General features: G+C 39.0%; 1 protein-coding gene across 3 annotated transcripts in view; it reads right to left on the bottom strand.

Annotated features, from left to right (window-relative positions):
- The window catches only part of GALNT7 (polypeptide N-acetylgalactosaminyltransferase 7), a 72,909-nt gene that overhangs the window by 41,672 nt on the left and 17,551 nt on the right, over positions 1 to 13,686 (bottom strand). The window lies entirely within an intron of this gene.

Genomic DNA, 13,686 nt, shown 5'->3' with positions numbered 1-13,686 from the left:
CCCTCCCAGACTTGCTCTCACCAAGTATTCCTCCCTCTGCTGCAATAGCAGCTCTGTTTTTAGGGCCATAAGGTAAGTTGAAGGCATCTCAAAAATGAAATGCAGCCTTGATCTGATCTGCTGCATGGCCAGAAGGCCTGGGGAAGCAGTGCTGGGGCAGAATAGAGCTGTCACAGTCACTGGCACGAGTACCTCCTGCAACCTTCTTCAAAACAACTTTACCATTTTACAGCACTCCTCCCGGCCTCCCCACCAAAGAGATGTGAAGTTCTCACTGAGAAGAAAGGCTGGGATTTTGAAACTGTTTGGTATTTTCAGTGATCAGCGAGGTTGGTGGGGTTAGAGCAAGGCTGGGTGATTTTGGAGGAAACTGGACAGAAAGGCTCTGAAGTGTCTGAGTGTGAAGTCTCCAGAGCACAACAGCCCCACCCATGAATGCTCCTCAAAACACACAGTCACTGCTTTTTCCAATACTACTGTCCAAGAGGACAACAGAGAAACATTGTGGAAGATTAGACTTTCTGCTAAAATTATCTATTTGTAAACAAGACATATGTTTAGACCACACTGAAATCTGCAGAGAACACCACACACGTTAGCCATGTCTCGCTATCTATTCATAAATACAGAAACAAACAGCTGAGATCAGAAGGATGTCACCTCTTAAAACCTGCTGGAGGCAGGGATAACTTCACAGTTAGATCAGGTTTCTCAGAGGCTTGTCCTGTCACACCCTAAAAACATCCGGCTTCTCTGGACAACCTGTTCCGGGTGCTTGACCAATCTTACAGTAAAGGTATTTTTCTTCATACCTCAGTAGAAGGTTTTTTGTTTGTTGTTGTTTTCATTTTTTTGGTTGTGTTTTTTTTTTTCTTCAGTGTGCACCCCGAGAAGATTTTCTTTCCATTTTCTCTGTAACCTCACTTTTTGAGGGTAAAAAGAGGCAACTAAATTCCCCACTAGACTTCTCTCCAGCCAAACCAAGCTGAGCTCCTCTACCTTTTCCATGACTGTGTCATGTGCTGCAGCCCTCTAACCTCCTTAGCAGGTTTTTGCTAGGTCCTCTCCATCTGTTCACATCTCTCCTGTGCTGGGCAGCACAGGAAGACAAACCAGACATGGTGCTCCAGACACAGGCTTGTTAATGCTACGTGTCGGGAAACAAACTACATCCCTTTGCTAAGCTTCTCCTAGTCTAACCCAGTATGCAGTTCGCCTTTACTGCAGCAGGGGCACAATGCTGACTCGCATCCATGTTTAACTAAACAACAGAATTCTTACTACTACATTACAGCATTTTTCTCATATATCGTTCTGCATAATAAAACTTCAGATATTAAGAAAAATCCAGTATAAAAATAGGCATAAGTTAATGTAACAACAGGAGTCAGACTGGCTCCAATTCATAATAGAGTTTATTCAATAAACTTTCTGAACTCTCTGCTTGTTTGAGTTTAAACAGGGAAGACGTACAAAATGCAGAAGCATTATATTATTCTGTTTTTCCATCACCGTTTTCTGAGGAACTCAAAAGCCAATGTGAGAAAGGGAAGGATAAGGGCATGTGAAAATGCACATTTCATAAGGAGGCAGAGGGCTGCCATGATCTAAATAAAGCCCTGAGAGGACCTTTGAAAAGAGCATCATCTTACACGCATCCTAGAAATCAAACGGAAGGCTCTGCCACTCGATTGTCAGAACGCTGCTGAGCACTCAGCTCTTACCAACTTGCATCTAATTCCTGCTCAAAGTGTGTAGGCAGCTATAAAAGCCAAGAAAATGCTATGCATCATCAGGAAGGATGCTTAAAGAGAGCATCATTTTCACTGCATAAAATGTTGAGGCATTACTTCTGGTCTCCGCATCTCAAAAGGAGATAGAGAAAATACAGAGTAGGGCAACCAGAACGAAGGAGGAGGTAGACAGGTGCCTTAAGATGAAAGACCAGAAAGGCTGGTCTTTCAATCTTAAGAATCTGCAGTTTGGAGATCTGACAACTGAGGGGCATACAAATGAAGTTTAGAAAATCATGAAGGTGATGGATGAATTGAATGGAAAACCATGGTTTACCCTAAGTACAAGAACTGGAGGCATTTGACAAAATCGATAGGAGATAAATGTTCTTTGCACAGTGATCTCCTGCAATATGCTGCACAGGAGGCTGTGGAGAGAGATAGTACCAACAGCTGAATAACGTATGAGAGAATGTGATGGAGGAGAGGTCCATAAGCGGACCATAAAAGGGCTGGGCAAGGAGGTACTTTCTAAAAACTCTGATTCAACAGCTGTGGATGCTGGAGGAGTCCAAATGGAAAGGAACACGGAAAGCAGACAGGTTTAGATGCAGGTCCTGCTGCCACTTCCAGACACCATCCTGGATAACTAGTCCCAGGCAGGAATTTCTTACGCACCAGTCCGTATGAAATTAAACATCCTTTCATCCCATTTCCACCATCTAAGCTTTCACTAAGCCACTTCTCCAACAGAAACATAACACTAGTCAAAGTAATTCATTTATTTTGCTGTCGTCAGAGCTATGACTTATCTTGTATTACAGTTAGCCTCATTTTAACTGTTACGCACAATCTGCATTATAATGCATTTATTTACTGTTCCCTTCCAGACACTAAATGTATTCCATTTTTGCAGGCCTGCAAAAACGTTAGATAAAACAAGAAAATGATTCAAATACACAGACACATTCATTCACCTCTTCCCTCCAATTTCTCTGTACCTAGGATAAATATGAGGGAAGGCATCTGCCGTGGGTTAAACCCTGCAGGCATCTCAGCCCCACGCAGCTGCTCGCTCCTCCCTCCCCACCCCAGTCACAAATCTAATGTGCAGGATCATATGGGATGCTATGAAGAAAATTAGCTCTGTCTCAGCACTTTACAGGCATTTAAAAAAAAAAAAAAAGCAACTAACAGTGTTTAAGTGTGTGGTACAGTCCACAGCTCCTCGAGGTTATTCATTTCTCCAGATATAACAGAGTCAAAGGTTTTCCAAATACTGTCTGGAAAAAAGCAAAGTCAAACCACAATCACAGAACTATTTTGGTCATCACATAAGCCACAGTGCCTTAGTTAGGAACTTCTAGCACTTCTTTTATGAATGATGACTTCCCTTCTCCTTTTTAAAAAGTTATTTAGTGACACATTAAAAACATTAAAATAAAATTTTAATCAGTGTGCCTCACTGATAAAAATTTTGGCTCAGCTAAAAATGTAGAACCAAACTTCTGAAAGATTCATACAATAGTCAAACTGAAAGGTGCATATATATATATATATATATATATATATATATATATTAAAAAAAAAAAAAAGAAGGTTGTTGTGGTTTGTTTTTTAAGTGGAAAAATAATATTGTCTTAAAATTACTTGAAAAAACTTTGAGTCCAAATCAAGGGAAGGCAAGGAGAAGGGAGGGCTCGGAGGAAGTGAGCATGACATACATCTTCTAGGTTTTCTAAAAATGAGGGAAGAAAATAGAAAGTCTGAATTCACTCACATCTGAAGACAAACAACAAAATCTCATTACATCTTTATAAAGGACGTATACTAAGATGTTTACATACAGTAATATAGAAAAATGTTTATTCCACAGATCATTGTTTTTTTTCTATAGGGCTAAATCTAGGATCTCCTGCCAGCTTTTCCAGCTCCAGGTCAGCACATGCTGCTTCATTTTTTACATATTCTTTTCACTCCTTAGGGGATTATGTATGAGTCACTGCAATGGGTGTTTCGGAAACAGTGGTATGATATAAATACAGTCAATCCATGACTTCTATTAAAAAATGAGGTATTTGGTGTAAGGGCTTTTTTTTGCAAATTAAGTTCTTCCTTTTTGCAAAAGAGAGGAATGCAATTGAAGGTATAGGGAACAACTGTGTCCCTTTGGAAACATACTTCTAAATTATACAATATAAAATGAAAAACTGGGAGAGGTCTTTGTAGGGATGCAAGACTGGTCAACTGGCAGGAGGGCTGGAGTTGTAGCTGGCAATAAAAATGAAATTTCAAAGTTGCATAATTTGCTTTTCCTCAGTCAACCAGTTCAAAACTGGCAACTCCCTATGAAATAATGTCTGAAACACAAAACGATGTTGAAAAAGTGGATTTGCTTCATTTCCAGAATGGAATATGATCATACTGAAAAAAGATTGTTAATTCAAAGCAACATCTATAAAAGCAACTTGCTCATCTAGGCAAAAATCAGTGATGCACAAAAAATTAAGAAGGGAACAATTAAGTAGAATCCAGTAGTATTTTCATTATCCAAGGATGCAAAAGGAAATTAAGAAAAAAAACTTACACTCTCACAATATCCATGTGCATACCTAGTTGATACCAAGCATTGCAATATTCTGGCATTCCTCATGAGAAAAACTATAAAAGCTGATACAGTTTAATATTTTAGTAACCTAGAAGGCCAATCCCTATGTACTTCTATTTTCTCCAGTCCAGCTTTTACCTTCCTTAAATCTTGGCTGCATTACTCTATCGCACTCACCATGAAAGGCAAATACAACAGATGTTCTTCTGCCATAAGGAAGGGCTCAAGGACTTTTAACTGAGGACCAATCAATACCGCTCAGAGCTCCCCTGATGCAAGTTCCTCCTCTATGCAAAAAAGCAGCATTTTGGCTAGAGCCACTGTTGCAGGTACTCTGACAGAGACCACACAACTATCAGTTTACCAAGGATTTCAACATATTTAAAGTATTTTTCTTTGTTTACCTTAATGCAGTCATAATCTGAGTTTATCTGAGAAAAAATATCACTCAAAAGAAATTATATAGACCCTACCGTTTTCAACTGAATAAACAGGATTGGATTGTTTTAATTAATTCGTTTTTTTCCCCTAACAAAAACAAACAAACAAACCAACCCCACAAAAAACCAAAAGCAAAACAAAAAAAAAAGGACTACAAGCTGGACTATACTCATGCTGGGGAGATACAAAATAATGCCTTTTCTCAGCCAAGCTTCTAGCATGATTTTGCTCTACCAGCTAATAAGAGAGGAAAAAAAAACACTCACCACAGTATATTTTGGTTTGCTTTGAATCATTATGTGTGAGTCTTTCTTACTAGCTTACAGTTCAGGGCATAGATGGAAAAAATAAAGTTCAACACTGAATCACTTGGTCCTAAAACTATTTTTGTGCCACATGATAGGAAAAGACTTCACAAGACTCTTATGACCAAAAAAGTTGCAGACTTTTCAGTGTACAGGACAAAAGGAAAATCAACACATCCAACAACATATTTCTGAATAGATTTCCCTCTGAATACCCACAGACTTCAGAATAAATAAAATAAGGAATGATTCCTGCAACACAGTTGGCTGACTGTCAAAGGGACCCCATGAGACTGTACACCTTCCATTTCCACCATCCATGGTAAGTTCCATCCAAGCAACCGGAAGTTCTACCTACTGCGTGACTAGCTGCAGAACAAAAAACAAAACCAAAAGCACACACAATGGAAAAACACAGCTTCTCAAACAAGGATAAAGAGCTATGGCACAACTGCCATCACTTTGGAAAAATCAATAAATAATAAAAAAGCGCTTTGTAATCATCACTATTTTTTGCACAAAACCCATCTGTTATAAGCTCCACACGCAGCACTGCCTTCAAGTCATATTTTGCAAAACTTTCCATCAAACAATTTCATCACAAGGCAACCACATTGATTCAAATTAGGGCAGAAGTTGGACCAGGATAATTCTTTTGTTGACTATGAGCAGTGACATTCAAGTCACCTGGCTTGGAAAGGGCATTTGCTGTCACAGGGCCTGGGCAAAACTGGCTCTTTTGCTTTGGCTTCTCCTCATGGTGCATTTCAGGGCCACTCCAAAGGTGATGAAGTGCACACTCCATCCAGTGCTCAGTAGCTCCTACAGTGACTTTTAAAATTTGTGTAAACTTAGAACAGAGCAGTTAGGGGAACCGTAGAAACACAGAAATACAATTTTACACTAAATCAGAGGAAGCTTTTGAAGTCTAAAAATATATGCTAGTAAAAATAACGCTGCTAAATCACTGTAATTGCATGCTTTGTGCAACTCTAGTGAAAAAACCCATACTGTTGATGGCAGCACTTCCAGGAAAATTTAAGTCCGTAAGTTATGTTCTTATGTCCACAGTTGCCACCAGTTTTCACAGATATACTGAAAACATGAAAGTCCATTTTGCAACCAGTGCCATCTCTCCACAGTAGATTTTTGCCTCATTAAGTAGTCTAGGGGAAACAAAGTGTACTTACACAAGACCTAAATCATACCTATAGGTGCTAGAACTGTGTTAGTTATGTTATACCAACATGGAATAAGTTTTGGTATACAGAACTTGCTTGACTACAGTTTTGTATTACAAATGCTTTACTGTGACAGCATCTCCAAAGAGCAAGTAATTGTGCCAGAGAACAACCCCCTTGGTCAACTTTTTGTAGCGTTCTACGTAAGACTTGGTCAGAAGCCACTTATGAGCCACAAAGAAAACTCCCAAAAAAGTTTTAAAAAACCTTGACGATATTAAAAAAATCATTACATTATAAGCATATTTTTAATATATATTCTATTAATTAAAAGAAATATGGAACTCTGAAGTGTAACTGAGGTGCAAGGGCCACAGCAGCTTTGGAGAAATGTGTATTCAGCAATAGTTTTATACTATTGTGTATTGTCCTCCCACCTGCATCCAAAGAATGAAAAATAAAATGGCTTTTAAAAAAATTATTTTTTTTAAACAGCAAAGACATTTTCCCCTTCACCTGCTTCTTAGATTTCACAGCTTTTATCGAGCTGATTGATACATGATGCATTACTCCTTGCCCTGCAGCATCTTCTATCCAGCTTTTACCCCCTTTCTCTCAATTCCCAAGGAGCTCCTTGAGAAGGAACTGTTTTGCCAGGGATTAATACTTGGAATAAAACTGCTGGTCAGCAGCATTGAGGAAAATCCTGTTTTCCACTCAGTTCCTTATGTCTTATCTGCTGCAGTAGAACAGGACAATCACTAGTATTAATACTTCCACAGTTACAGAATTACCTATTCATTTTTAACAGACACCAGCAGACTACAGTAATTAATATTGACTCGGGCCACTGAAAAAAAAAAAAAAACAATGAAGTAGCAGTATCTTTGAGCCTCAAAACTACCTGAGTTAGCTGAGGCAAAACAACTTAAGGGAGTAAAATCAACAATTTTCTCCTCTCTTATGGCTGACATTCCTGGTGTTTGAGAGCATTGCTTATGGAAAAGCAAGCAGCATGTTCAAAAGTAAAAAGGGCACATAATAAAGGAGAGGAATTGTTAGTAAAAATGTGAATTTGGCAAAAGCTCAATGTTCTGCTATTGTGAAGGAGTTTACAGAATTTAGCATTTGAGTTCTGAGTGACTTGTATTAATCTGTATCACTGATTCCAAAAAAAAAAAAAAAAGTAAAAACTTTTTGTTGCCTAGTAATGAGTCTAAAAACTAACAATATTCACAAACATCAGAGGTCATCTCTGTAGGTGTTAAAACCTGTGAGTGGAAGAAAGGGCTCAGTTTCTCAACTATTTTTCAAATGGTTGCTGTAAGAGTTCCCTGGGCAAAAAGACCAACTAGCTCTTCCTGTCTCCTTGCATTTTTGTGAGGACACTGTCTACTTTCTCACAGCAGAAGCACACATCTAGGACAGTGACTTAAGGCTATTGCTTGAATACTGCCATGGTTTAAAGTCAACATCAAGGTCACTGCATGTAAAGTCGCATTAAGCTGTGGAATCCCTCAGGTAACAAATCATACGGACATTGCCTCTGTCCTCTTTTTTTTTGTGTGCCATATCTGTAAATGTAAGTAACTCTGAGATTCAAATTTCTGACAATGAAAGAATACTTATTTTCAGTTGAAATAACTTGATTGCCCAGCTATTTGTCTAACAGAGGGGAACACCATAAATCCTGAGTTTTACCTGTTTACCTGCAGAGTACCTTGTTTAAAGATCTATATCTGCATTTAGATAAGTCAGTACGATACCCATCTAAGCATCCCATTTAAATGAAATGGTTCTGTTGCAACACTAAATTCCCCTTGCAAGTGAAAGCTAATGATGCTGCTGTCATCCCCTTTGGTCGTGCTGTGCACCTATCACTTGAACTCCTGCAGAGCAATGCAGTCCTGCCACAAGTGCTGTTTCAACTTTACCCTCAGGCATTGCTCCTACACTCCTTTTTCTGATGTCCCTGCTCCCCTACAACCTCCCACTGTACCTGTCCCTCCTCTTAGAGGAGTCTGAATTTTCTGTAAATGTAATGGTCACACTCATATACGTCTGGTCCAGACTAAGTGACTTCTTTACTTAGCAACGTTCAGCTACCTTCATCAAAAACAGAGACTACCAGGAGACCTGGCCAGAGCACTTAATCCCAGACACATTCTCTTTTTGGGGATGCCACTGGCCACCCAAAACTTGCAAATTTCTCTCTGTCTCTCTCACCTTCAGTGAGATTTAAGAGTACAAAAAGGACAGTGAGAACATGGCCCGTGCCTGACCTGTCTCACATGGTGCCTCCTTAGGAGAGATGCTGTACTTGAATTCCTGTGCAACAGGCAGTTTCACAATTAGGCTTTGCCTGACAGAAAGCAAATAAAGAAACTGAGTGCTTCACAACACATTACTGTCAAAAATAGCAATCTTCTATTGTCCTTGCTTTTACTGGTCCTCGGTGTTTGGGGAATACCAAACCAACTGTTAAACCTTCCAACTTGCCTTCCTTGTTGCCTGAGATTCAACTCACACTCAGCTTTTACACATCACATCCTTCCATTCCTGGTAGTGTCATAGTTTGTTGTCCCACACTGTCCCTGATCCCATCTGTAGTTCAATAGTCGTGCTGTGTTGAAGAAATCTTCCCAGAGATCCACTTTCTCTCAAAGCCTCCACTTAAAGAGATGCCCGAGAGCTTTGTGGAGATAACAACAAACAATGCACCTTTCTTTGCAGCTCTGTAGAGTACCATGTAATCTGGGATAGCAGCTAAGCAGATCTAAAATAGAAAGACTCAGATAAATACCTGAATAAACAGATATTATAGAAATCTCTGCTTAACTTTGTCTCTTAAGGCTAGTTTTAAAGCAAGCCAAACAGCCTCTTAACGTTAAGATTATAATCATTTTCAAGCAACACAAATATTCTTAAACTGAATCATAAATGAAGCTGCTGTATTACCTAAGGTGATGTTGTATTTCAGTCGTCCATGTTCTAGAAATGGAAAGATGTGGGCACTGGTAGCCTGTGTAATGAAAAAAACACAGCCCACATTTGTAGCTGCTTACTGAAGAGTAATAAAGTTGTTAGAGGACGCTGGATAAGACAGAAGTATGATCCAGACCCTCCTAGATCCTCTCCCTTAAAGACAGCACATCAAAGATGACAGAAAGGCTTTTAAACAGAAGAGCAAGAATCTATTACAAGTTCATTAGAACTAGAATAATGAACATTTTCAGTTGAAGAAAGACAAAGTGATCAAGTGGGACAAAACAGAAATAAAAGAGCATAAAAGCAAGAATCTCCCTACATACTGCATCTTATCAGGTGTGGTGTTGCTTCTTGTTAATTAAGTGGCTTTCTCTATTGCATCAAACTGCAATTTCTCTGGTTTCTGGGGACCAGAGACCAGAAGAGACCACACATTTTCCCTGCCTGCCAAAGAGGTTGCCTGCACTGATCCTGCCCCGCTCTTCTTAATGGAATGTTAGACAAACTGACAAAACACCAATATGGTACATCATCCAAAGTAAGATAGTTTAGGTTAAGTACTTAAGGCTGGTGTAATCAACCAGCTGACCTAGAGACTATGCTTCAGCTCTAGGAGTCTGCTATCAACTGCTTTTCAAATGCCCATAAACTTCCCTCTTTCTCTCCACAACGGACAATTTTCTATGTACTGCAGCCTACATTATCATTAGCATGTATTTAGCATATTTCAGCTGCAAACTTCTGTAGAGCATCATCCACAGTAATTCATTCTCAAACAGAGACTGCAGTGACTCAGACCTTCAGACCAACAAAGAAGCACCTGTTCAGTATGTTTACCCTCAAATACACCATACGGGTTGCTATACCATAGATGAGACTCCCCACAAATTAAAAATAAATAAGTTTGTATGGTGGTTGACTCACTCCATGCTAAATTCATCCATTTTAAATATTTTAATTTATTCAGAATACTGTTATGATAACAGCCGAGCCCCATGAAGAAGCTGAAAAGCAAGGAGAGCACCAAGCCCTGGGGCACAGTTATTCTGCTACAGCACCAGGCAGAGCAACTGTCCCAGGTAAGCAAAGCCCACCAGACACCGACCCCTGTCTTTCCAAAACAAAGTCTAGTTTCTTGTCTTCAGAGTGGAGACTCCAAGGACCCAACTGATTTTGGTTTACCTTCTGTTCCTGAAGCAACTCTCCACCTGAAGTCTTAGGACAGGGGTGTCAAACTGTAACTACTCCTACATTTATACAGTCCTAAAATCACATTCAGCCCTTTGAAGGCAACCATGAGGCTGATGTGGCCCCTGGTGAAAATGAGTTTGACATCCATCTTAGGAGATATCAAGTTGCATCCCCTCACAGGGAGGACAACACTTATTGTCCAGAAAGTTACACCTTGTTTTCTCTTGAGAAACTTAATAAAAATAATTCTTTTTCAGCTTCGTAGCCTTGAGGCAAACCATGGGGTACCTTGCTGTGTGAGAGGTTCAGCAAGGTGACTTGTTCCTTAAGCAAATGTGCCAGCTGCTGTAGGTATCACAGGAGGAGCAAAACAATAGATGAACTAACGCATTTCTAAACAAAAAGTGCAACAAACTGGCTTCTAGGGACACAGCCAACCCCAGAAAAATGTTTAAGCAGATGAAGGCTGTGGGAAGTCTCCAAATGCTCAGAATTCTGGCTGGCTATAATCAATATTATCATCTCTCATTTCTGTAAACATGGGGTTTTATGTATTTTGTTCAAATGCAACCTTCTGTTCTCCTTTTAATGTCTCTCAAATTTCCAGTTTCATTTACAGCACTTCGATTAAGATGGTGCCATTGCTTACCCTATTGTAGAGGGGCAGAAGGCAGAGGCAAAAATTTTTTCTAGCTCTTTCTTCTAGACAAAAGCTGAGTATCAGGAAATCCCTTTCAAAAAATGGATTGTAGGAAAGGATAGCAGAAAATACAAGATTTTTTTTCCCCTGTCTCCCTCCTCCAAGTAACTAGGAGCACCACATTTGCACATGGTTACATGGTTTGAAGCAATGCTACACATTCAATTAGATCTTGAAAACAGTGCTGAATGGTTCACACCACACATCTAGAAAACAGTAAAATCATCAACAAAAAAAAGCAAAACGTAACTCTGCTCTTCAACTTGCACACAAGGACTTCAAAGTACTAGATGCTTTTCTTCATCTTCCCTAAGGTTTTCCTAAAAGACAAGCATTTGGATCATGTAAGTCAAAACCAGCAAATGAGAATGAAGATAAAGGCATTTATTATCCCACATTTACAATAAAATTAATCAGAAGCACACTTGGGCTATAATAAATTGCTTCATAATAATTTGAATAACCAACACCTTGCTGGCCTATGAAGTTTTTCCACAGAGTACAAAGAAAAAGGCGAGCATACCATAGACAACTGTCTGCAATTTTTCTTCTCTAGAGGCATTTTATAAATGCTTGACTGGAAGAATTATGAGTATTAAGAACAAAATGGACAATTGCTTATGACATCATCTCCATCAGAGCTGACTGCAAGATGCAAAAGGACCTCCAGATAGCAGGTTTTTATCTATGACTCTTGGACCATTTCTTCCCTTTTTCAGAAGAAAAAAAAAAGCATTGATTTTTCACCTGCACTTTACTATCTTTCTCTGTATTGCCAATTAGAGGCTAGTAGAATAGCAGATATTTTGTTAGTAAAGTAGATGAGTAAAACAGTATTCACACAGGAAAGCAGGTCCCATTTCTTAGCTTAAATGACCTCCTTCCCTTACAGATTTGAGACTATGCATCTTTAACAATTAATAAAAATTAAGAACAAATTATTCTGAATACCTGAAAATATAGTGGTTTATTGACATCTTGTCAATTTAGTATATGCTAATCCATCCATTTCAACTATTTCTACAGTAATATTCTACTGCTGTCACAGGCACAAGCTTTCAAGTGCTTGGCAAACAATTCCAACAGCTTTTGCAATCAAATGGATGACAAAGAGAGAAAACAATCATAAGAATTAATTATTCCAGTGCAATATTGCCATAATCCAGAACAGTATCATTTCTATCACTAAGACCTCTCCGGTACTTTCTCATTACACTCCAGCACTCCGCAATCTTCAGCTGCACTTTCTTGTCATCCATGCCCAGCTGCTGGTCTCATCCCATCCTACACCAACACTGAAGGCCTCACTACAACTGCTAGATCTTTCTTCTAAAGCCGTCAATGGTTCAGCAATGACAAGCCATCTCTTTCCCACCCAGAAAACCTATTTCATCCCCCCACTCTAAGAAAATTGTCACCTCTAAGGTGAAAGCCTGAAAACACAGCATCGCTCAAGAGGGTCACTACAAGATTTGTTCTCATCACTACATTTCAACATTATATGAAGCTCATGACCTTTCTAGTTGAGTCACTGCTCCTTCCATATTCTGTCTCACTCCAGGAATATCCTTTGTTTTTTGCATATGTTTGAGCAAGATCTTAAAAATAGAGCTCATGTTTATTCATGTGGACATTAGAGATTCTTAAGCACTTCTTAGATGTCCTCTGTCCAGCTTCATTTCCTTCCACAATGGAGGGATTATTCTCCTTTTCTTATGTAGTAATGTTACACAGTGGACTACAAGGGGCCAAGGTTTTTCATTTTGTGAAGACCAAGACCCTTTCAAATGTTCTCTGTAGGCTGAAATAGATGAAGCTGTTTCTTTTGGACTTAAACAACCAAAATTTAAGTAATGACATTTTAAGCTACAGAAATAAGCAGGTAAAAAAAAGTACATATGCTTGAATTTAAAAAGTAAGACACTGGAGCGTTAGAATTTATAAGCCGTAACTTTTCTATAATATCCAACTTCTATTATTTCTCTCTCAGAGGGAAAAAGCCTCAGAAAGAAACACAAACTACCATCAATCCTCATGTTCTAAGCGGCTGAGGACAGCTTTTCTGGCCCTCCAGACATCAGCTATAACATTGCAGTGGTTAAAACCCACAGAGGAACTTCATCCTCATTTCTCAATCACCCGAGTCAGATGGATATTTAGAAATCATGCATTTTTTTGTTTATATACCTCAGTGAGTAAACGACATTTACAATACAATAAATCCATCACTGATGGACACGCTTGATCAAGGGATGAAGGTTGCTGTGCTATATCTTGTCTGCCTCAATTTTTAAAGACACATATGTCAACCTCATTTCATATTTCTTGCTATTAAGAAGCAAAATGCATGATTAGATTTTCATTTATCTTGAAATAGTTACCATTCTCAATCTTTACAACAGCCTATTTATGGGGGTTTTTTAAATTGCATTTCACAATTTGATCAACCCTACCATTTTGAAAGCTTTTTCAAAGAAAAAGCTTTGGCCAGCTGAAGCCAAAAGCTGCATTGTATGAAAATTACGCACACAGTCTAAAA

The sequence above is a fragment of the Streptopelia decaocto genome (genome assembly GCF_964273445.1).
Source record: "Streptopelia decaocto genome assembly, chromosome: 4".
Taxonomy (NCBI): domain Eukaryota; kingdom Metazoa; phylum Chordata; class Aves; order Columbiformes; family Columbidae; genus Streptopelia; species Streptopelia decaocto.
Note: the sequence above shows the minus strand (reverse complement) of the source record. Positions and strands in the feature narration are given on the sequence as shown.